Below are 21,736 nucleotides of genomic sequence, written 5' to 3' on the forward strand. Positions count from 1 at the left end.
GTGGCGTTGCAGTAGTGCAAAGCGCTGCTCGCTCGGCGAGAAATTTTGTGGATGAGGGTTTTCAGAAAGGGACTCGAAGCCCACCCCTCATTTCCATTGGCTTGTGTCACCGTTTATGCTAAACAGTGGCCTGCCATTGGAAATGAGAGTTTTTTGTTGACGCCCTTTCGCCTTCGATCCGGACTGGGTCGCCTGCTTTTGTCGCAGAACATTTTCTTATCTTTATGGGGCCATGTGTTTCTAATTAGAAACACATGGCCCCATAAAGACAAGAGATCGATGCTTGTTAAAAGTCCAGTTCTGGTGAAAGCGCGTTGTCTAAGCACTTGCTGGGCTCAAGGGGAGGCCGCGGGCCTGTCTTTGTGGCCCCAACTCCTTGGGAGTCTGTCCTCACGGCTCACCTTCGGCTTGAGACTATCTGCGTGGCTCACCCTTGGAGCGAGGGTCAGTACGTGTGCAATAGGTTCTAGTCTTTCCGCGCATGGTTTCTCCTATGCCTCTAAAGTTTCTGGTGCGAAGGGGGCCCAGACTGACCTGTCAAAGCACCAAGCCTTTCTCGGCGAGTTTACATTTGCAGTCCGTAACCGTGTGCACGTTGTGCTTCCTGATCCAGTGGACGACCATGGCAGTGAGGATGGACACAATGGACAAGATGCCCACTGCAATGCCAATCATGATGCCCAGGAGAAGGGGCTCCTTGGAGGTGGTGTGGTCTGGGTACTGCTGTGGGGGTGGTGACGTTTTCGGAGCTTCCTTCCTCGTCACCATCGAGTTTACAGGACAGTAGGTCGGCTTGCAGAGTGTACCCGGGCTGGCAGGAGCACCGGGAGGAGCCGGGTGTGTTGTCACAGACCTGGTCACAGTACTCAGAGAGGCACTCGTTAATATCCACACAGACCGTTCTAGGTGTTCCCTCCACACTGAATGCTTGCACTGCGCTGGCATTGTCTTTCTCAATGATGTACCCTGGGGGGCAGCGACAGGACTCCATGGTGTGCGGGTCACACTCCGCCGGGCACTCGCTGCTGTTGCAGAATATTTGGCACTTGCTGGGATCGTGAAAGTGTACGGGGTACCCCAGGTCACAATCACACCTGTAGGTGCCAGGCAAGTTGATGCAGTTCAGTTCACACACCTGGCCCTAGCACTAATCAATGTCCTCACACTTGTTATCGAACATTTCGTAGCCCGGGTGACAGAGGCAGTGGAAGTCCCCTCACTGTTTCTTGCACTGTTGATCACATATATTCTTGTTCACCTGTCTGGTGCCATCTTGCCCAGTTCGTACCCTTCCTGGCACATACACTGTGGCACATTGTCGGTGGCGTTGAGGAAGCAGATCTGGGCGCACCTGTGGCTGGAGCAGGGGTAGGGGGGCAGAACGCATTGTCATCCATCTTTAGCCAGCTCCAGGCCCTGGGGGCAGGTGGCAATGCCAGACTACTCTCGACAGCTGTGGCTGCAGCCTCCGTTCTCCACCTCGCAGTGCCAGGGGCCTGGGCTCGAGGAAACCCATCTCATGCTGGTGCTGTCTTGGCCTCGGCAGTTTAGCTCCAATCTGTCATGAGAGATTGAGGCCACCGTGTCTGGGGGCAGCGCCATGAAGTCGCTACCATTAGCTCGGAACGGGGTCACGTAGGTCACCGCGAGCCCAGAGCCGAGGTTTAAGGGACTGCAAGTGCCCGGATAGGTGAACTCGCACAGGAAACCTTGGCTTCGGATCTCGAAGTCCCTTTCCCCCCAGGCCAGATCACTCTGCACTGTCACGCAGCGCTGTGAGCAGCTGTTCCCGGCTCCAGGGCCTTCCAGTTGGTGTAGTCTGTGTTGGAGACTCAGGTGACCCGCTGGAAGCCACGCAGAGGCCCTGGAAGGTCGGGGCATGAGCCGTTTCGAGCAGTAAGGCCGGCGGAGCAGCAGGGTCCATCATGCCACAAAAGGAATGCTGACACACATTTATGTCCCATTATTTTAGCCAAACTGGGTTGTACGGAGTGTCGTACCCTTCTGTCCACACATTTCTGCTCTCAACCTGAGCACCATAAAGAGGAGAATAGTAGAGATGCTTTCACACTCAGTTCTGACTTACTCCTGGCACCTTTATTCTACTGATAGTGTCATTTTTATAAGTAAGCATTGGATTCACTCAAAACACAAATGCTTTACTACAAAGTTTTGGCAGGATTTCAAAAGATCCAATCTGGGAAGAAAACAAATGTTCGATTGGTCTATCTTTCGCTTTACCTCTTGCAGAAATGGACACACCCAAGAAAGGTTGCGTCTTTAAAGAATGAGTCTGAATTGGAGACTCCAGACGGGGTGCAGAGACTGTCTGCCTTCACTGTCATGTGATCTCTATGGAGACCGTTCACTCACTCATCACTGATTTTTTCCTTTGGCTACAGAAGTGGAGGAGAAATATCATTCGAGTACCACAAAACGATGTGCTTTTCACAGATTCACTTGGAGTTTTTTAGGACTCCAAGAGGAAGAAAATGCTTAGCACAAGTCTTGTTCATGTAGACTTTCCCTCTAAAAAAGCATGTTCATGAGGTACACATTTTGGTTTTTGATAACACTCAGTCATAGAAGCGGACTGTTCACTGTGTAATGGGAAACATCTGGGGTATCCTTTGTGATCCAGGAATTTTCATCTGGAAGTTAGAGTTGATATGTGAGGTGAACATGGCTACAAAGTGCCTTATGGAACCCCCGTACCCCCCAACCCTATGTTCAATGTAAGTTATGCCGTGAAGGGAAAACAACATGGTCTTTAAGGTCAGCAGTCATTATCATGGATAATTGCACTTACCAATCGGTTTGAAAAATTGCAGTATACTGTTTTAACTCAGCCAAACCTGTTGAGGCTCTGAAAAGCCCAATTATGTTTTTCATGTCATAGGGCATCTTTATTTACTCTGGTTTAAGAAGGGTCATACAAAAATGTCCTATGTTAATATATCACAGAAATTATAGAGTCCAAGAAATATGAAGAAGTAACAACTCTCAAAAATAATGCATCATGGGACTCGTTTACATCAATTACCTTTTCCGTGCTACCTTATCTTTAATGTGTATTTGTAGAATTTAATAATGACTAATTAACTGGGACTACTTCACCCTCTTAAATTCTGAAGAACAATGAAGCTAATAGAGGGAATTCCAGATATTCTGTTCACTCCAATTAAAGACTAAACATTATTAAAATAATATAATATTTAGTTTGAAAAATATCAGGAAAACTTAAAAAGGGATTAAAAAAGGATTCTTCCTTTATTTTCGATATGTCGGTCCCGATGCGTACCTGGTACTTTATATTTCTTCCACTATGTTTGTCTTTGCTTGCTATTACTTCAGAATCTTCTTGTCTCCAGTTTTGATACTAATAGACTTTACGTCCCACAATCCTGGTGCTTCATAGCCTGCAGTAACTTGTAAGCCAAAAACAGGCCCTTGTAGTGTGGACACTCGGATGGATCTGGTTGCCAGCAAGAGGTTAGCGTACTTCTGGAAGATGCTGACCTGCAGTGCTTACAGTGTCTGAGTCTTCAGCAACCATTAACCAGGATCTGCAAAGCCAGTAGGTCTTCGTCTTTTACAACAAGCAGCAGAGCTATTGGCTTTACAATTCTTGGTTGCATTGCCAAATGTGTTAAAATGCATTCTCTAGTGCCTCAAGATGTGTGTACACAAGAGTTAAAATCCAAATCGTGAAAATGTACATTCCTGCTCTTTCTCGTAGATCATTCTAATTGAAATCGTCTGACACTGCAAATTGCTGGTGGACTGCTCGACTTGTGTGTGCATTCATCAGGATGGGATTTCTTGCTTTGTTACTTGCATCACTAGGACTGGTTGGTATTAATCAGCCCTAGGATTCACTATTGTCATCCATGCAAGGCAACATGTGTCCAGGTGAACATTCATGAAAGATGCCAGTCATATGCTCATTTAATGGTCAGAGATTCACTGGGACAGTTTCAAAATCATTAAAAATGTACAAGGATAACATGCACACCTACTGATTGAACGGGCTCCACTGCATTTATTTTTTTATTTACTAATACAAGATGGGAAATGCTACTTAGGTTGGGTAGTGTGAGACCATAGGTGTCTGGCAACTGATGTGTCAAAACTTGGAATCAGACAGCAGAGTACTAACACATGTCAATAGATTACCCTGTCCTAGAGCAAATATTGAGAGGGCTATTACATATACAGATGAGGATTATGCACTTGAAGCACCAAGGGAAAACAAATAGGCCCAGCAAACTTACATATGATGAACATGGGTGGCATGGAGTGCCGCTATAAGTAACTTACCTTCTCAGCATGCCCTGAAGATTTCGTGAGATCGTTGTATTTGGCAGGTATTCATAAATTGAAATCGAATGTACCCTCATATCGTTATACAAGACCTCCGCGTGGATGTACCTGACTGTAGGAGACTCTTCTCTCATTTCTGCCTTAGCTTGAGTACAACGTACCTCAAACTGCTGTTAATATGGTGCTCATAGAGACACTCTGTTTCCATGGTTATTTTATACAAGGGTTATAATTATCTTTGCAGCTGTGTCATAGGCTGTTCGTGACTCGGCTCAGAAACTCAGTGCCTGATAACCTCGGAGATGAAACCCTTATTGAAGGGTGTGTTACCAGAATGTGAAGAAGGGATGTATTCAGTTTCCCTCAGCTGTTGGGCATGAAGGGTGTTTTAAATAGCCCTGGTTCTTGCCTGGGAAATGTGTCTGCCAGGCATTAGTGCCATGCTGCAATTTGAACGTATCTTGTGCCTGGCTTTGCAGTATGTTCATCCATTGCCTCTTTGGATCCACAAGTGGTGTTCCATTAGTCAACAAGCTGATTAATCATTGTCTAACAGTCCTTCCTTTCTCTGAATAAACCTTACCAATTGGGGCCTCTCTGTGTACTGCTGTGACTCTGCTAGTTAAACTGCAGCTTCATCCAGGATCTGGAATCAAATGGGATTTCTGAGGATTTTCAACCTTTGCTCCTTTTTGTGTGATTATAAATGTTTGTTTTTTGTTTGTTTTTGGATTTTAAAGGGTTTTGTTAAGTTTATTTTAAAGGATTGTGTTCAGTTTCAAATATTTTATTAGTGAAACTCGTTATAGAATACAATACATTCTTATACAACTTATTGTTTACTTTCCCAAATAAGGACAAATAATCATTTAGCAGTTTACACTCTTAGTAAAGCTCTAATCCCTACCTCATAGTGTAAACCCAGAAGGAAGAGCGAATTGGCGGGGATAGTATTTGGGAGGAGAGGCAGGAAAGACATAGAATTAAGCTCTAAACATGGGTCAGACCTCGGTGACCGAGACATTGGTCAAACATCTATGATTGTACTAATATAGAAAACAATCTACTTTGGCTAAAGTAGGAGCATCTCAAATAGCCGGAGTAAACTGAGATGTATATATTCAAGCATAATTCCTTATTATATTTGTAAACTCTTTGCACCCACCGTATCTCCAAGGAGACCTGTGCAGTTGCAACCTGCATCAGTACAAGCTCTCTGCTGTTGTACGTGACCTTATGTCTTGTTTGGTGCCATAACGAGCCATCAATTTTCATTTGAAGCAGTTCTCTTTAATACTCTATAGATGTCTTCTCCTGCTCTGTGTGGCCTGGCTGTAGTCTGGAAATATCAGGATTGCAAGGTTGCATTCTCTTTTTATGATCTACACATCATATCATCCCTCTCTTGCTATAGCAGCAATGTTTAGCAATGACTGTACCATTAGGCACAAATGACTTCCGCAGACTCTTTTTAGGCAGCCTATATGTCCTATACAGTTATCTTTTGTGGGAAGTCTGCAAGTAAATCTCCCCGGGCACCGCGCTTTAGGTTTAAGCGTTGCGCCTGCTTTTAACTTTCATATTAACAACACAGGCAATATCTCCTGAGTAAAGCAGCGCGTCACACCCGCTTCATCTTTAAGAATATTTTTAAAGAACAAGAGCAGTTCATATCTCCATGTGAACAGGGTATCAAACATAGGCTTACAACAAGTGTTCACGTGCAACCCATTTGTAATTACACTCTCCTATTAGCAGATACAATTTCCATGTAGAATTATATCAAAATAAAATAAAAGAATTCTGAATGTAATGAATAAAGGAACTCTGAATGTAAAACAGTATTAGTCTGTTACAAAGTTGGAACATTTCTTAAGTCTGATCTTGAGTTTTCGCAACTCTCATTCCAAACGAACTGAGTTATTTATTTTGTTATTCCACAAGATTTTAAACAATAGTATTTGCATATATAGATCTACAACGGCGCATAATTTGTCAATTAGATTTTTTTAGGTATAAGTGATAAATAAAAGTGACCATAACCACACATCTACAAGAAGTAACAGTGAAGTGACACAAAAATACATTACATTTATAAGGTTATTGGTATATTGTAAGAAGTCTAATGCTTTTTGAGACAATAAAAAAAGAGCAACCAGAGCATTTCTGGTTCCTTTGCCTAAAGGATGTCCTTTCATTGGTGTCAACGACATTTCGATCCTAACAGGACTATAAGGGTCTCATCAGGACTGTGATGATCTGGGGTGTGGGTAGTAGGCAAACCAAGTTTTCAAAGCACCACCTCCTTGACTTCTCCTGCACCACATGCCCCAGTAACCCTAGGGGTGCTAAGACAGCAGCTCACGTACACTGTCTACTCAGCAATGTGTGCTATGCCTCATGTGTGTGTTTCCTACGTAAGGACTTACCACAACGTTCCAGAGCAAGGCCTGCCCTGCATGTTTGCTCTCTCCATCTTTATTTCAGATTCACACACTGGGCCCGTCTCGCCTTTCCCTCCAGCCTGCAGCTCCCAGACCCTCTACAGATAGTCCCCAGCACATTGGTAGAGACCTCCCATAGCACCATGCACTCCATGGAGCCAAAATATCTGTTTTCAACGCCACTCAGAACCCTTGTTAATATGGCAGCTCTTGAGCTCCAAAGGAGTGTGGCGGCTGTGAAGTCCAACAAATCTCACACCCTCCAAAAGGTTTTAATATTTTGTGTTTTGTTTATATTAAATGTATTGTACTATATAAACATGAATCAGTTTCCAGGTAATCGGGCTTTGTTCTACCATATGTCAGTTACAAACACTGTCTTTTTGCTTTGATTTATCAAATGTTGTTTTACTTTTTCACCTTTCCAGCAGTACCACCACCAAATCACAACTCTTCAAATAATCTGTATCCCATATTTGTCTCAAACCTATCTAGCGACTGGCCATTAAAAACTCAGCACTCTTAGCTCTAGTTCCTTTACCTTCACCTACCCAGCATAATGCTTCAAAATCCTTACCTCATCCCTTCAAACAACTGGATAAGCCTTCAGTTTCTGCTGCCATAGGTGGAAGAGTGACCATCAGAAGAAAAAGTTATCTTCTAAACAGCTAACAGTTGACCATCCAGTCAACGCATCACCACCCAATGCCCAACTAAACATACATTCACTACTGCCACTCCCCCTCTGTCAAGAAAAGTTGCAAAATGTACACCCTGTGTGGCCGTACCAGGTAGAGCTATGACCCAATGCTTGAGCAAACAACCATCCCCCACCACTTTGCTCCATTCGTAGCCTTCCGGACCTGAGGTGGGAAGGGACCACGGGTTGTGGAATGAGCATTGGTGGCCCAGGAACTTAGGTTCCCCTCCTCCTCCTAAACAGGTGAAGAACTTGGGGGTATGGATGGACTCCTCGCTCGGTTTCCAGACACAAACGAAGAAGGTAGCTGGCACCTGTTTCGGTTTACTACGCAGGCGTAAACCCATTCTAGGCTTCTTTGATGCCCCGACCAGACAGCTCCTTATTCTTTCTTTTTTTTGTGTCCTCATACATGCCAACAGAAGATATAAACTGTAGAAGGGATCTCTCTGTGCCTTCCACACAAACATACTCGATTGCCGCCCAGGTGTCTGTGCCCGCCGTACAGAGTTCGCCCAGAGGTAAGGCTGTCTCCTCGTCCCACTCCTGTTCCTCTAACTGATCAGACACAGGTACGAAGGAGGACAGGACGACAAACCTCTGGCATAATCATCGGACCAATATTAGTTTTTCTTCCAGACCTCTAATGCGGACCAGATTTTATTGGTACTCGCTTCATCACAAGCCATATCTGACTGATGTTTTTTAAACAGTCAGCAAATATAGGGGGATCCACCGACTTCCATGCTCTTCAAATGTCTCTTCTAGCAATCACTATCACATAAAACAAAAATTTTGAGGCAGAATTATTCATGTTATAGCCCAGTGGTAACCCAAAAAAAAACAGCCTAAGGCTGAAAACGATCGGCCTCAATAAGACCTCCTCTAGAAAGCCACATACCGCAGCCCAGTACATAGAGATCTTTGGACAGTCCATAAACATATGTCGATCGTCCGCAGCCGGATATTTGCATCTGGGACAGTAATATGTATTTGTTGTCACCTTTGATAGTTTAGCCGGGGCCCAATACACCTTATAAACCGTAAAGAGGTGATTTCTCCTCAAATTCGCAGGTTTAATTACGCTCAGCGACATGGTAAAAGAGTCACTCTAGATTTTCTGTAAATCCTCTCGACTTCCAATAAGGACATTGCCCCAAAGGTTCACCAGTTCAGAGTCCAAACCGTCTTTTTCTTCAGTGAACGTCCTATACCAAAAAGAGACCTCACGTTTCCAGACTCCCCTTCTACAGATGGAATCAAGGGGCAAGCTATCTTCTCAGACCCCCCCAAGATTGTCTTGCCCACCAACCCGAGAGCTGGTAAAACTTGAATCTAGTTAATGTCCCATTTGTTAATTTAGTAAAGGACTCCCAATTCATAAGCTGAGAAATTAAACAAAGGTCGCCCCAAGTCTCAATACCAGCTATTTTAAGTGGCTGACATAATTGATCTGAGAAGCAATCAGGAGTGCCAGGGGAATCCCAGATAGGAGCCTGCAGATTGTAATATGGTATCCCCAGGACTCTGCAGATGAATCTCCAGTTCTTAAGAGCCGCCAACAAGATCTTAAGACAAACTTTTTTGTAGAATCTGGGGTCCCCGAATTTAAAAAGGAAAAATTCCTGACCCTGTGGCTGATCGTGTAACATTGCCTGGAAGAGACGGCCCTGTGAGGAAGAATCTAATTTATTGGCCAATATTCTAAAATTCTTAAAGTGGAAGGCGTGGCAATATAAAAGTAAATCGGGTAGAGCCAAACCACCAATTTTCAACCCTCTCCTTAATTTCTTCCAGGCTATCTGGGTGTTTTTGCGGCCCATATAAAAGAACCGATCTTCCTTTGGAGGCTAGCGATATCCTTGAAATTAAATGGTAGCGGAATTGTATTGAACAGGAAGGTTATTTTAGGGAGGATTGTCATTGTCACGAGATTAACTCTCCCATAAATGTTCAATGGCAGACTGCCCCACCTTAATAGCTTACACACTTCCTTAGCTACCTTCTGCCAACTGATCTTAGGGATATCGACCAACTTCTGGGTTAAGTGTATTCCCAAATACCTAATCTGTTCTCTAGCCCCCTGTATGACGGTTAAATTATTCCACCCCATTATATCTGTTTTCTCTCTGTTAATTTTATACCCAGAGAGACTGCCAAATTCTTCAGCCACCTCGAATAACCGGGGAATTGCATCGATGTGATTTGAGGTGTACAAGAGAAGATCATCCGCATATAAATGTATATGTATAGGCATTTATATAGCGCACTACTTACCCGTAGGGTCCCAAGGCGCTTCGACCGCTGCGAAACCCTTCCTGGCTTCCCTGAGAGATGGTCCCTTAATGGGTATCTCCAGGGTGAGACCAGGCATCCCCGGCGGTCTGGTGGGGCAGTTAGTGAAGATGAGGCAAGCTAATGCCCAGAGTTGCCGAGTGTGATCGCTGATCAGAGTGGGCACCGAGGCGAGAGAATTATCGAGTCCGCTGACCCTGGTCCAGAAACCTGCCGCGCCGGGAATCGAACCCTGGTCCCGGGCCGTCCTCTGCTCTCGGGTCTGCCGCCTCTAACCAGTGAGATCCGCTATTTTAAAAGTTAAAATAATACGGTCAGTTCTAATTGCACAAACAAATGGCTCGATATATATATCAAACAATAAGGGGGACAGAGGACACCCCTGCCTAATACCTCCAGAGATATTAAACCATTCCGATAATGCCCCATTTACCAGAACCTTTACTCGGGGGTTCAGATATAAAGATTTAACTCCTTCAATAAAGATTGATGGAAACCCGAACCTCGACATGGCCATCCAGAGATACTCCCAGTTGACCTGGTCGAACGCCTTAGCAGCCTCGATTGCTATGATGGCAAGTGGCAACCCCTTTTCTCCTGCAAAATCTATTGCCCCAATTACCTGGAAAGTAAGCTCGCTGAGCTGCCTCCCAGGTATATACCCTCTCTGGTCTGAGTGTATAATTGTTTTTATAATTCTGGCTCATCTAGTGGCCAGTATCCCAGAGAAGATCTTCAAATCAGAATTTAATAATGAAATTGGTCTGTATGACTCAATTTTTTGTAGGGTCTTTATTTTGTTTAGCAATCAGAGTTATAGTGGCTTCTGACCAGGATGCGGGGATGCAATCGCCGTGTATAGGTATTCTATTAAAAAGTGCCTTTAACACCGGCACAACTATCTCTAGAATGCCGGAATACACTTCAACCGGTAGTCCATCGGGACTAGCGGCTTTACCTCGGCTCATTTTCTTTAGTTGTCCTCTTATTTCCCCCTCCATAATTTCACTAGCTAAATATATCTTATCTGGTTCAGACAATTGGGGCAAATCTATACAGACTAACCAGGTCCTAACTGCTTCTGGTCTATGCCTGATCTCATCTTAATATAAACCCTGCATAAATGCCCTGGCCTCCTCCCTGATCAACTCGTCTTCTGATATTAGTAACCCTGACTCCCTTTGTGTCAAGTTCTTGATGTTGTTTCCAACACTTTCTGTCCTAGACTTCCATGCCAGGATGAATCTGCATTTTTCGCCATAGGCAAAATTCTGTAATCTACTAACCTCCCACCTTTCCTTAATGATCTTGTCATTTTTAGCTTTAAGCTCTGCTTGTAATCTAAGCAGCTCCCTCTTCTATTGGGGGATACCCTCCCTAGCCATCAAAGCAGCCTGCTGTGATTCTAGCTCTTTCTCCTTAATAGCTTGGAGACCATCTATTTCTATTTTCTTTCTGGAATTCATCCTGTAAATCATTAGAGAGCTCAATAACCCCCGCAGGTAGGCCTTAAAGGATTCCCAAACGACTTGTTTGGTGGAGGAACCTATATTAATACTAAAAAAGTCAGTTATTTTATAATTTAACTCTACCTTCACCCTCTCATCCAATAAAATTGTCCTATCAAGTGTCCATCTTTTCACTATACTCTTAGACCCCAGGTTAAGTACTAGCTCGACAACCGAGTGGTCCGAGATACCCACTGGAATATGGCAAATTGATCCTATATCTACAAGCAATCTCTGATCTGCTAGAAAGTAATCTATCCTCGAATACTGTTTGTACTTTTTACTGTAAAAAGAATATTCTCTTACAGTACCATATTTTGCTTTCCAAAGATCCAGCAGGTTAAAATCTTTCATGATGTTCCTGAATATAGAAAATTATTTGGTTGCGACACAATATTTCACTTTGGAAATCCGATCCAATTGCCTATCGAGAACTAGATTAAAATCTCCACCAAGTATGAACGAAGCCGAGGTATACAGTAGGCTAGCTCCGAGTTTCAAGAGAGGACCGGGATTGTCCTCATTTGGGCCGTAATATACAGCACAAGTAAACATTGACCCACATATAGAAGAGTTACCACCAACCATCTACCAGACTGGTCTGTATTCCATTTCTGAACCTTAGTCCCCTTATTCGCCCTAACAAGAATTGCTACGCCCCTTGTACACCCTTTTTGCCTTGAGCATAGCACTTCCTGCACCCAACCCAATTTATTAAAGGCTTGCTCACAAGCCCCCGCTTTCAGGTGGGTTTCCTGCAATAAGTAAACGTGGGCTTCAGTGTTCTTTAAAAATTCACAAACCCGGGATAGCTTCCTGCCTCCCCCTAGACCGTTCACATTCCAGGAGAGGAATTTTTATTTAGTTGACCTGATCATGATCTACCCGTAACCACCATATTTCTAGAGCCTTTAAAAAAAACTTCTTTTATTTTGCATGAGGACATTTTTTCATTTGTATTCCCCTCCCACCACACCCGTCCGAACCCCCACCCTGACCCTCCCCCAAGGAACCCACCCGTGATACTTGGCGTTGGACCGCCTTTCAGGAACCCTCATCGAGGCGGCACAACAGCTAATTTTTTTTTCTTTTTTACCAATAAATGGAATCAGGGAAGGGGCACGACACTACACCTCTTCCTGCTATGTATTTCAACCAACTGGATAAGCCTTCAGTTTCTGCTGCCATAGGTGGAAGAGTGACCATCAGAAGAAAATGTTATCTCCTAACAGCTAACAAGTGACCATCCAGTCAACGCATCACCACCCAATGCCCAACTAAACATACTTTCACTACTGCCACTCCCCCTCTGTCAAGAAAGGTTGCAAAATGTACACCCTGTGTGGTTGTACCAGGTAGAGCTATGACCCAATGCTTGAGCAAACAACCATCCCCCACCACTTTGCTCCATTCGTAGCCTTCCGGACCTGAGGTGGGAAGGGACCACGGGTTGTGGAATGAGCATTGGTGGCCCAGGAACTTAGGTGCCCCTCCTCCTCCTAAACAGGTGGTAAAGAACTTGGGTGTATGGATGGACTCCTCGCTCAGTTTCCAGACACAAACGAAGAAGGTAGCGGGCACCTGTTTCAGTTTACTACCCAGGCGTAAACCCAGTCTAGGCTTCTTTGATGCCCAGACCAGACAGCTCATTATTCAAGCATTAATTATATCCAGGCTTGATTATGTGAACTCCCTGTACTTGGGGGCAAACAAGGCAGAAATACAAAAGTTACAGAGAGTACAGAATGCCGCAGTCCGAGCCCTTCTGGGCTTGCATAGTCTGTTCGGTGTCTAGTACTATTCGCCGCCTTTGGCTCAACGGATCAAGTTTAAGGCCCTCTGTATAGCCTTTAAAATTCTGAAGCTCGGATCCCCCAGCGCCTTGACATGACGCCTTTCCGTCAGCTCCGCTCCATGGGCCAACATTTGTTGTTGGTCCCTTTAGTTAGGAAAACCAAGGCCGGAAGTCGATCTTTACGATATAGAGCAGCGATTCTTTGGAACTCTCTTCCCCTCCAGATTTGTGGCCTCGACAATCTCACTGATTTTAGGAAAGCTATTAACACTTTTCTTTTTCCGACTATGTAGGCTGCTGTCTGTGGCAATGCTGCCGTTCCTGCAAAAAACACAGTTGATGGACAGAATGCAGAACAATGTCTTACATTCACCCCAGTACAAAGATCTGGGCCTAAATCCATCGTTTTTTTGCACTCCACACCACCCTAGGTCAGACAATGGCTATATGCAAATCAGCCTTGACCCTGTGCCTCATGGGAACAGTCCAGCCCGAACTACCAAGCCATGACTTTCCTAGACCGGAATCAAGCATCCAAGGACCGGTTTCTGGCTATCAGCCTTCTTCAGCCTGGATAGCTTGACTCCAGTGATGTGGAGAGCCTGGGACTCACGTCTGAGCTGCTGTTAGCGCCGGGACGCCCCTTGGCTGGGGCAGCTGTCACGCTCTACAAATATTTTAAATATATATTTTTTAAATAGAATAGAAGCTACTGCATTCCCCCCAAAAATGACATGTATAGCAAGCACGGTCTTCTCAATCAGCCGACACCCAAGATTGAGCTCCTGGCAGAGCAACCACCAGTAAAACTGATTCTTCCGTCGAAATCCATGACATCAGAAGAGGAAAAGGATGCAAAGCTTTCTTTCAAACTTCTGCAGCCTCATTAACTATAGGAATTACTGAAACCACCCACTTCGAGATATACATGAACCTCAAACCTCTTCTGTGCATTGGTCAATGCAAGGTTTTGAATAACAAGTGCCACATCTATGACCTATTACCAGAATTCAAACCAGACATCCTCTTCATCACGAAAATTTGGCTGAAAGCTAATGCGCACTGACTATACATCAGCTCATTCCTAAAGGACACCTATCTCTATGAAAGAAACCTCTAAAAAAACTAATGAAGAAATAAGTTCTATATTAAAACATTTTAATAGCTGCTATTATGAAACAGAACAAAAAGACTGGAGTGGGAGTACTTACTGTTGCATTTTTTTCCCCAATTCAACTTTTTACATCTCCTTCCTACTCCTCGCAATGCACCCCCTTTATGACAACTTTACAAATGCCTTCCTGGATTGCCTCTCAGACATTACTAAATACCAAAATATATGCATCTTGGATGACCTTGACACTTAGTCTGATAATCCAGAACTGCTCTGTCAATAACACATCTAACCTCTGATCAAGGTAGCATATCACTATGCATTCCAAAATGTTGATGTAATCACAACCCCTAATGGTCTTACTTTTGTCACAGGAAATTAACCCATTACCTCCTGTTAAATCTATTACTTGTGTTAAATCGATTAGAGGAGTCGGCGGAGGACAACATCATCTTAGGTCCGGTTCAATATGGCTTCCGAAAGGGCAGGGGAACCCTCGACCAGTGCCTAAATTTAACCCGGATAGCATCAAAATATGTCATTGCTAAACAAAGTCCGCTCTACACAGCCTTCATGGACCTTTTATCAGCTTTTGACTGCGTGGCCCACGATAAACTATGGTCCATTATGGAGGCCATGGGAGTGGATGCAGGGATACTCTTTTTCATTAGACAATTATATATCCAGTAAAACCAGCAGGCGCGCTTCTGCCCCGTGGTTCCCTCCCTTTCTCGGTGAGATGCGACGAGAGTGTAAGAAAGCCGAAAGGGCTTGGCGGCGCCTGTACGACCCCCAGTGATAAAAATAAATATAGGGAATCAATTAGGCTCTTATCACAGCCATATCATGGCTGGAAAAAAAGCCTATTTCGATAAAAGAATCGAGGATGCGGCGAATACAAGCAAAGAAATATTCCGCATTGTAAAAGAGTTCATCTCCCCCACCTCGATCTTGCCTTCCAACTCCCATACTGAATCATGGGTTTGTCAACTTGCAATCTTCTTTGCTACTAAAATTAAATCCATTCAAGATACTTTTCCCCCTACTAGCTTAGTATCTGCACCTGAGACCAGGCTTCCTCTGTTCCCATCCTTGGTAGCGGAAGTCCCCTCTCTCTCTGAGTTTCCGTCTTTGTCTCTCTCTGCCTCACTTGACCTTTTCACCCAGCTCAAGTCTGGTTCCCACAGGATCCCTGCCCTGCAAAATGTCTTGGAAGAGTAGCGCCTGCCATAAATTCCTTGCTCAACCCGGTGCTCAATATGTCTTTAAGCACGGGAGTGGTTCCCCAGGCCTGGATGCATGCCTTGATCCTGCCGCTTGTCAAGAAGCCCAATTTGGACCCATTGGTCCATGCCAACTATAGGCCTATCTCCCTCCTCCCGGCTTAGGCAAAGGTGGTGGAGAAGCACGTGCACGTCTCTCTATCCAACTTCATTGAGAGTAATGATATTTTACACGACACTCTTCTTGAAGTCACTGATGCCATCAGGGAAGTACTAGACACTGGAGTAAAGGCCATACTAGTCATGCTGGATCTGTCGGCGGCCTTCGACACCGTTCCCCATGACGGTCTCCTTTCAAGACTCAGTGAGATCGGGTTACGGGGAACGTTGTTGAACTGGTTTGAGTCATTTCTGGCCGGTCGCCGGCAAACGGTCTGGGCGCCACCTTTCTCCGCCGATATGCCGCCATTGGAGGTGGGGGTGCCTCAGGGTTCCATCTTAAGGCCCACCTTTTTTAACATCTATATGGCCCCTCTGGCGGCAGTGGCGGAGTTGTTTGGTGCCCAGATCGTATCTTATGCTGATGACACCCAGCTCCTCTTCACCCGTACAAAGGGCTCCGACTTTGACGGCATGCGGATCAGAGGCTGTCTGGGGGCTGTCTTTGACTGGTTTAAACAGCACAGTCTGAAATGTAATTCCGATAAATCGGAACTCCTTTTCTTTGGCTGCTCTCCAGATCCCAGATGGAAGGCCTGGTGGCCCCCAGATATGTACCACCCGGCAGACGCTTCTTCCAAGACAAAGTACCTCTGGTTTCAGATTGACAACTGCCTTTCCTTTGGGCCTCAGATTCTCGGGCTTACAGGGAAATGCTTTGGCATTTTGAAAATGTTAAGAAAATTCCTTCCGATCTTGTCTCTGGAGCATAGAAAGACCACTGTGCAGGCTCACGCCTGGATTATGCGAATGTGCTCTATCTGGGACTGCCAACATTTCTTCTCTCGCGCCTGCAGATGGTGCAGAACTCCGCTGCTTGAGCTATCCACGGCCTCCAGCGGAGAGTGAGTGCATCGGAGTTGCTTAAAAAGCTCCACTGGCTTCCTGTTTCAAGACGGATTACTTTCAAGGCACTGACACTTGCCTTTAAGGCGCTCCACCATGTAGGGGCCAGATACATTAGGAAGCGCCTGGCCTTCTATGTGCCTTCTAGAACTCTGAGATCAGCTTCCTTGGCTATGGCTTCTGTTCCTTCCATCAGGCGGGCCAGAATCGGAGGTCGCTCCTTTCACCACTTGGCACCTCGATGTTGGAACTCTCTGCCTGCCTCTCTAAGGAAAATCAGCAACCTACTGGCTTTTAAGAAGGAGCTGAAGACATGGCTTTTTACTCAGTAATTTTCCTGCTCGCCCTCTCATCTGCCCTGGATTTTTCTTTCTCGGGTTTTATCAAAGCGCCGGAACACACCCCGGAGTAGCTGTGCGCTATAAAAAAATCTGTTTAACATAACATAACATATGCAGGCAGTAGCAATGGAACGCTTTGGAAAGCAGGGGGAGTGCACCCAAACTTTTAAAATTCAGAAAGGCAAAAGGCAGAGGTGTGTCTTAGTCCCATTTCTCTTCTCACTGTAAACAAACAGATTAAATAAGGTGATGATTGAGGAAAGTAATGATGTTCCCCCATACCGCCTCTATAAAGCTTCCTATTCTGCTGTATGCAGATGACGCGGTATTGCTAGCTAGAAAATCGGTGGCCTTACAGAATAGTATTACGACATATTCATCCTTTATGCCAGAATTAGATCTGCAAGTGAAGAAAACAAAGACCTTTGTTCTGTCAGTTGGCAGGGACAAGCTAAAACTGACAAAGTTTAATAGAGAGGGCAAAAGCATAGATCGGGTGGACAAATTTGCCAATCTTGGCATCTTATTCTATTTGAAACTAAAGTGGTCTGAAATGTTGTCAAACAGAGCAAATATTATGACAAAAAGCATAGGCGCATTATTTAAATTTGCCATAAATGTGGGTAGTAAACCAATTGAAGAATTGATTAACATTTACACAGCAAAAACAATCTCCATAGCCACATATGGGGCCGCAATTTGGGGAACTGCGTACACAGAAGAGTTACAAGTCATTGAGATTAAATTCGCTAAAAGGCTTTTGTCAATTCCAGGTACCAGCAGCAATTATATTGCCCATAAGGAATTGGGGCTGCCTTATATCAGCGATACGATCAAAACGGCCCAAAGCTGCTGTGGCTTTCAATCTGGAAAAGGGATACACGGTCCATCTTAACCAGCACATCATAAATGACATCATGAAAAAAATGTGTGCTAACACTATTCCATGGTTAACGTATCTAAAGCAGACACTTACTTCCATTGGTCTGGAGGATTTAAATAAAAATCCTAGCAGCTGTGATTCGTACCCAAAGTCAAGATTGAAAGAGCTCTTTATAGCAAAAAGTGAACAGATAAGATGGAGAGGAATAAATTAAAAAGAACAGTAATTACTTACCTCACCTCCTGTGCTAAGTCCCGGGCAATTGATGATGACTCTTTCAGCTATTTTCTAAAACCAAAAACAACTTAACCAAAACATTTCAACTTCAAGCACTCCCTATAAGATATTATTCGACTTATTGAAATTTCATCTATATAACTGGATCTCCAGCTGAACCAAGCTCCTGAAACAAATTTAAGTACATTCGCCTAGTGTCTCCTGCTTTAATTCTAGTCACCAGAAATCATTTATTAACCCCTCTCAACCTGACAGATCCTCAACAAACGAAAAATGTTTTGCACTAAACCAAATACTTAAAAAATAGGGACTTAGGAGGAGCTACGCTAGCATCAAGATGGCTGCTTAGGCTCCCAGCTCCGCCGACCTCCGTATCCTGCCAGATGATTCTGTCGATAATCCTGTTTTTACGCTCGACCTCAGTGTAGATGAACCGATCCACGCTCCGATGGTGCAATCCCGAAAACTTAATCGGCTTGATTGACGGAGTTGTGTCGAATTGAAGTTTGCGGCCTATTCCAGCAGGAGAGCCGGGGCCTCGAGTTTTGACCCAGCCGGGTTGCAGTTGAACAACATCGGCCGTGAGAATCAAGCAGGGTCCGGTCTACCGCAGTGGATTTTTTTTTTGCCCTATTTTGATGGCGGTCATTCTGATTGATTAGCACCGAGGGAGGAGTGACGTGGCACGACGGTGGCTGTGGGTGGAGGTCCCTGTCCCGCGGACCCGGTTTGCCACTGCCGGGGTCCGGTGGGTTGGGGTCTTCGCTCGCGGCAGCGGAGTGCAGATTGCTGCCGCAGAAACTGATCAGTCACCCTCCGATGCCTTCCGTTCCGCTCCTGTCTGTTCCCCTGGAGAAACCGGGCTCTCTGGTGGAAGTGAATATGATCGGTACTGAGCAAGGAGCAATGGGCCGGACGGAGCGTGAGCTGTCGCTGAAGACAGAATTGGCAGCCATCGGGGCATTTCAGTCACATATAGATGCCCTGATTCACAAAATGATCACGGGCCTATCTGAGGAGTGTGTGGAACCGGACCCTGCTCCACTGCAGGTACTGCGGCTGGCTACGATTCATAAGACGACCATTTTGATCCCTCGGTCGGTACTCTGAAGAATCCTGAACCCGGTGTTTCAAACGTATTACTATGCCTACCATCATTGCTGACTTTGGGAGAATCGATTGGCGTTCCCTTCCCGGAGACTCATGTTGGTGATTGTTCTTGGACTTATGTTTCATCCTTTCCCTCTTTGGTGACTGTACGATCGTGGAGAAAACAAAATTGGGACTATCCGTCCATGAGGGAGCGTTTCTGTGCTGATGGAGTTCTTGAGGAATTACTGACTTTGATTTGTTTTGGACAGAATTTTTTCGGACTCTTTCTACACTTTGATTCTCCTGTAGAAGTAGTGGTCCTACCGGGAAGGGTTCGCATGATGGTCCGGAAGGGCCAAGGCTGAGATCGATTGACCGGGGAGGGTACTATGGCCTTAATAAATGTGGGATTCGTAACTGTTGGTCTAATGGGAGGCTGGGCGGTGTATCATGGCTCCCCCTAATTTACTTTTTCTGTGATCTCTGATAAAATTGTATATTCGTCATAGGGGGTGCCTGTCTCTGGCGAGGGGGAAGGAGAACGGGAGCCCATACGGAAATGCCCTCCCCATGTTTTCTCTTTTCTATCTTTAGAACTTAGTTAGTTTGGGCGACAGGCACACTGCTAGTTTGGGTTAGGCGATAGCCATATGCAGGGGTGCAGGGTGGGGGGAAGGGTTTATTGTTTTATTTTTGTTCTCGTTCTTATGGTCTTCTTTTCTTCAATCTTCTCTCTAGTTTTCCCTTATTAGTAATATTGGCAAAATATCCTGATTTTGTTTAAATTCCAGTGTCTGGTTGCCATGCTTTTTCTACTATTCTGATTTTATGGGTGGGCGGGCTCTGAGGGCCTGCACTTAAATTGTTTATCGATTGTAATGCTACCAATCCTGCTTCGTACCTACTAGCGCAGGTGTCTCAGCGATTCTTCTGTCGTTTCACTTCTATCCTGTCATTGTACCTGTCCGCCCTATTATTATGTATGTATGTATTGCACCGGATATGTCTCTTCCCTTTTTCTTGTTTTAAAATAATAAAAAGATTTTTAAAAAACAAATAGGGACTTGAAATATCTTCCTCGATAAACTACAGACCAATAATAATGGGCCTTTCCTAGGGAAAGTCATAGAAAAAGGCAACCATCACACGTTTCTCATTTCCTCAAACAAAATAACTTGCTCTCTGAGAAACAGGCTAGTTTTCATCCTACATTTGTCACCGAAATAATCTTAAACAGGGTCTGGGATGAACTCATTATTTCAGTATATTCCTCTGCCATGGCTGTCATCAGCATTTGGCACAAAGAACCATCTACTATTACTCAAAAGCCTGATAGATATTGGAACTGAAATTACTTTGTTTTTAACCTGATTAAGATCTACCTTCCAGAAAGAGCCAAACCATCACACTTTTCCTTTTGCTAACCAGGTTGTTATTACCTAAGCCTTGACGATCACCCCTTTGCTTTTTAGTGTGCATCTGTACACATTCCCCAAAATTGTTAACACTTCAAACTTACTGGTTAAAACTACCCTGATGAATCTAAGATCACTTTAAATCTGGAATACACTATCAGACTGAGATATGTTGGTACTTAGCCAATGTTTAAAGCAACACGACACTCTGGTGTTGCAGAACTACCTTAAGATAAACACCTCATAAACAGAGGTTCTCCAAGGCCTAGCCACCAAAAATCTTAAAACAAGTGAATAATTAAAGAGTGCTTCAACCTCTTTCCAACCATAGAGCAAAAAAAGGCACCAAAAATGGGTTCTTCGACATGTGAATACTACACAGATCTTCTCTCACCAGGTGTTCTATCACAGTGTGTTGGCCTCCAGAGCCTTAGTGTTGTCATTCAAAGACTGTACCAATAGGCTTCATGTTAGGTCCTGAAACATCTAAGCCAGGCCCTGAAACATCTAAGCAAGGGGCCTCCAACAGATATTGCGGGAGTCACTAGTGGCTCGCTAGTACCCTGACAGTGGCTCCCTGAAGTCTAGGCCAGCACAGTAATCTTTAATTCAGAGGTTCTAGCTATATTGAAGTAGGCTGCGCTGAACATCCCTATATCCTTGTGTAGAAATGAGATAACCTATCTGTCTCACTGGTGCAGGGACACCCTTTGTCTACGGGTTCACTAAATGAGGATCGACACTGGAGTGGAACAAAACACAGGTTTATTACATCTCAAGGGATGAGTCTCATCACTCAGACACTGCAAGTGCCGGAGGAAGGGGGCGTACAAGTTCAAACACTGCAATAATACTTTTCGGTGCCTTGTGAAACACATTGAAACCACGTCATCATAGTTACATAATGCTTACACAACACCTTTGTATAATGCTTACATGCTGAAATGTTGAATCCTGATAAACCCCTACAGGGGAGGGGAATTCATATCGCCCGACGCCCGAGACATGTTGATTTCTGTCAGGGGCAAGAAGATTTAATGTCTAGTTTGTCCGACGGACAACTAGACATTAAATCAAATTAAACGGCGATTTCCCTGCTCGGCCCCGCCCCCACAGCTATCATCTCGGTGAGGGGCTGGTAGTGTTCTGTCAGACGCAGCTTCTCTTCCACTACTGGTTGTAGCTTCTGTACGCACGCATCGCTTGTGTATTAGGAGTGCGCACAAGAACAATGGTCTGCCTATGGCTGCTCAACAAGTCTCTGTCATATGATTTACTAATGCCATAGCATGCGTGATGGC

The 21,736-nt window shown here is 44.7% G+C and overlaps 1 protein-coding gene and 1 pseudogene across 2 annotated transcripts in view; one reads left to right on the forward strand and one right to left on the reverse strand.

Moving 5' to 3' along the window:
* The window catches only part of FANCM (FA complementation group M), an 861,212-nt gene that overhangs the window by 704,000 nt on the left and 135,476 nt on the right, over window positions 1-21,736 (forward strand). The window lies entirely within an intron of this gene.
* On the reverse strand, window positions 415-1,964 carry LOC147689782 (thrombomodulin-like; annotated as a pseudogene).

Source organism: Lissotriton vulgaris, chromosome 9 (assembly GCF_964263255.1).
Source record: "Lissotriton vulgaris chromosome 9, aLisVul1.2, whole genome shotgun sequence".
NCBI classification, from domain to species: Eukaryota; Metazoa; Chordata; class Amphibia; order Caudata; family Salamandridae; genus Lissotriton; species Lissotriton vulgaris.